The sequence below is a fragment of the Stomoxys calcitrans genome, chromosome 4 (genome assembly GCF_963082655.1).
Source record: "Stomoxys calcitrans chromosome 4, idStoCalc2.1, whole genome shotgun sequence".
Taxonomy (NCBI): Eukaryota; Metazoa; Arthropoda; class Insecta; order Diptera; family Muscidae; genus Stomoxys; species Stomoxys calcitrans.
This window is the reverse complement of record NC_081555.1, coordinates 15,406,438-15,410,749: the sequence shown is the minus strand read 5'-3', so window position 1 is coordinate 15,410,749 and position 4,312 is coordinate 15,406,438.

Sequence of the window (4,312 nt, the reverse complement as noted above, 5' to 3'; positions counted from 1 at the left end):
TTAAGGATAAACGATAAGGTAATAAAATTGATTGACATTAAAATCCTTTCGATATTGACAAACTTAGGCTTAATATAGCATTTTGCAAAAAGTGAAGAGCGAATATTATATCATCCCTTTTTGTTAAGAGTTCAATTTAAAAAATAAAATTTGATCTTGATATGAAATCTTTTGTTATCCTTTGGCTAGTCAAATTTACTCTTTTTATTAGATTATCATCAACAATGTTTATCTTTGAAAACATCTTGCCAACATTTTTGCATATTGATGTCTTAGCATTACTTTCTTATTACTTTTCTTTTGAATGTCCTGTAAGGGATACAAATCCCGACCCTTTCTTTTCTTTTCCTTGATGTGTATCTAATTAACTTTTAGCATTTGATGTGTGTTAGAATCTTGATAAGCATAAAATTTGTGCATATGAATATGTCGATCATTGTAGTATGGCAATTTTCTTGCAAAAAATTCGCACGGCTATCATATGCAAATCCTTTATTTTCTTCTCAGGAAATCAAAATTTTGTCATCCAAGGATAATTGTAAAATTATATGATAGAGTTAGCAAATGGTATGGGAATAGACAATAAATTTTTAGTTTCCTAAAAGGTAACTAGAAACTAATTTTAAATTGTAGAGAGATATATGTCACACAAATTGAGGAAGGTAATTCATAGATACTTTTCAAGAAATGTGTTGGTGCATAAAATTTTTATGTCCTCGAACAGAGCTAAATTTTTGCTAATGGAAATTTAAGATAAATTAAGGTTTGGTTACAGACAACACGTCATTACCCAACGTTTTAAGGCTTGCATCAAGCCCAAGAATGATATTACACTGATGTTTTCTAAAATAATTATAGTTGAAAATTTTTTGAATAAAAATAAAATTTTGAAAAAAAATTTTACAAAACACAAATTTTGAAGAAAAAAGAAACATGAAATTTTCTATAGAAAAAAAAATGTTGACTAAATTTATTCGGTCTTGAAATAGTTCATATAATTTGATATGGTCCGGCTGTGGACCGTAGGGTTCTCTGTTTCTTTAGAAAAAGAAAAACAAAAACACTTATTTTTAAAGTAAGGCAGAAAATGTGTTTGCTATGTGATGGCGTTTGACTGGTTTCCTAGATCGCGATTTCGTTTAGCATCACACCAAACTCATCAATAGGATATGTCAAAAAGATATGTCTTCTAGACTGAAACTATATTCCTAAGAGTATTTTCCTTTTGTAGCGCAGCAAGAAAGAAAACCAAACTGCACTTCATATATTTCTGTCAAAAGAAGACACCCAACTATTGCAAAACATGCAAAAGCTTGTTATGTTCGGCCGGGCCAAATCTTATATACCCTCCACCATGAATCGCACTTGTAGAGTTGTTTGAATGACTTTTTCAATATATATATGAGGTGCATAAAGTATTGACCGATATGGACCGTACTTGTCATGGCTGTTAGAAGTCACAGAAAAATACCACCTCCAAATTTCAGGCAAATCGAGTGAAAAATGCGCCCTCCAGTGGCGCAGAGTATCAAATTGTGAGATCGGTTTATATGGCAGCTATATCAGGTTCTAAACCGATTTAGACCATACTTGACAAAGTTGTTGGAAGTATTTTCTCAACGATATGTGCAAATTTTCAGCCAAATCGGATAAGAATTGCGCCCTCTAGATGCTCAAGAAGTCTAATCGGGAGATCGGTTTATATGACAGCTATATGCCAGTTATGAAGCGATTGGAACCATACTGAGACCAGTTGTAGGAAGTGATACCAAAACACCACGTGCAAAAATTTCAGCCCAATCGGATTATGATTGCGTCCTCTAGAGGGTCAAGAAGGCAAGACCCAATTTCTGTTTGTATGGCAGCTATATCAAAATATGGGCCGTTTTGGACCATTTACAATCAAAACCGACCTACACTTATAAGAAATATTTGCGCAAAATTTCAAGCGCCTAGTTTTACTCCTATGAAAGTTGGCGTGCTTTCGATAGACAGACGGACGGACATGACTAGATCGACTTAAAATGTAATGAAGATCAAGAATATATATTTATGGGGTACTTTATGGGGTCTTAGGTGCATATTTCGAAGTTTCAGGACTCGAACACGGCTAAAATGATTTTCTTGAAATTTTGGCAAATGGTGCATAATGATCCTATGGTTAAAATAGGGTACTAAATTTGTTGATATCTGAAGGGGAACGCCGGATCTCGGAGATGGGTGGTGCGATTTTAGCGAAATTTTCTGTGCTCTCTTACAGTAACCTAAAGACAAAAAAATTGGTATCCGATTTTCGGATGGGGTATCCCCAAAAACCACCAAATATATATATGGACCAATCACGACAATATGGGACTCAAATGAAAGGTATTTAATTAGATTAGAAAATGTATCCGATATCCAACTGTGGGACCAAGAGTTTGGGGGAGCACCCCACCCCCATAATACCCCTAAACCGCACATATTAACTAATCATGGTAATACGAATCAGATATCCAAATGTGAGACCAAGTGTTTGGGGGCCGCCCCTACACCCAAAACACCCACCAAAGAGGAGATATTTACCGACTATAACAATATGGGCCTCAAATGATAGGTATTGGGTAGTAGAGCACGAAATTGATACCCACTTTCGGGACCACTTGTCTGAGGGTCCACCACTTCCGCAACACACCCACCAAACAGGACTTATTTACTGGCCATGGCATTATGGGGCTCCAATAAAAGGTATTTGGGAGAACAATACGAGCCTGATATCCAAATTTGAGAGTAAAGCTATATGTAGATATTTTGCTGGGCTAAGTGTCTGGAGGACCACCCCACTCCCCAATACACCCCTAAATCGGACATACATATTTACCGACCATGGCAAAATGGGGCTCAAATAAAAGGTATTTGGGAGTAGAGCACGAAAATTATACCACATTCGGGACTACGTGTCTGGGGGTCCAAAACTCTCTCTAAACCAATCAACCACCACCATGGGGCCCTTCCCGCTCCCAAAATCGGCACGAGTCCAATGAAGTCTTTTAAGAATGGAGTACATCTAACATCCAAACATAAATGGATGTTAGATGTACTCCATTGAAATTTGCACAGATTGTGTAGGTTGGGCTGGAAGGAAACATAGGCTATATAATTTTTTGATATCGGAAGGGGGGCGGACCCTCCCCCTTACTCCAGAAGTACTACCCAAAAATAAAAGTGTACCGATCGGGACAATATGGGACTCAAAAGAAAGGCATTTGGGAGTAGAGTAAAAATTTGCTCAGGAACCGAGCAGAGGCAAACTTCTCACACATCAATGAGTGCTTTCCGATTCAAGTTTAAACTCAATGATAAGAGACCTTTTCTTATATCCGAGTCCGAACGTCGAGGCGCAGTGCGACACCTCTTTGGGGAGATTTTTTTAAATGACCATGGCATGGTACCTCGAAAATGTAGCCAACAACAAGAGGGTATCACCGCCTTAAATTTTTTTCCGTTTTTCTCGCTGGGGTTCGAACTCAGGCGTTCATCGTCATTGGCGGACATAAGCTACAGTGGCACGAATTCGATATCCACATTCTGGGTGAAGTGTCTCCACCCTTTAAAGATACACGAAAGTTAAAGAAGGCGCAGCTGAGCGGGCTCGGTTCGGCTGGTTTTCTATAAAAACAAAATTTTCTATAAAACTAACATTTTCTAAAAAAAACAAAATTTTCCATTAAAACAAATTTTTCTGTAAAAATATATCACTGACTAAATTTTCTAGAAATCAAATTAACAAAATTTCCGACTTAAAATATGTTCCAAATTTCATGGAAAACATTTTTCAGAATTTTATTGAAGAAAAATTTTGACAAATTCCGTTTAGAAAACATGGACAAAATTTTCTATGAAAGAAAATATGACAAAAAATTTTGTAAAACTAAATCATTAACAACATTTTTGAAAAAATAAATTAAATTAAAATTACTTGCTTTCGAAATAAGATTAAGCAAAATTTTCAATATTTAACAAGTAAAAAGACATTAAGTTCGACCGGGCCGATCTTTGGCTACCCACCACCTCGGGTGCATATGTAAACACCCGTTCGTCGTAATCCGATGAAAATTGGGTAACTTAAGCACCCAAGCACCCCAATCACTGAATTCGATTAAAAAAATAAAACTCTTATGGGCTTCAGGCCCTTTATCGGGAGATCGGTCTATATGGCAGCTATATCTAAATATAAAGGGCCTATAGTCCGATCCGAACCATATTTGGATCAGATGTCGGGAGGCTTAAAATTACTCACTGTTTCAAATTTCAGGAAATCGGATAAAAAATA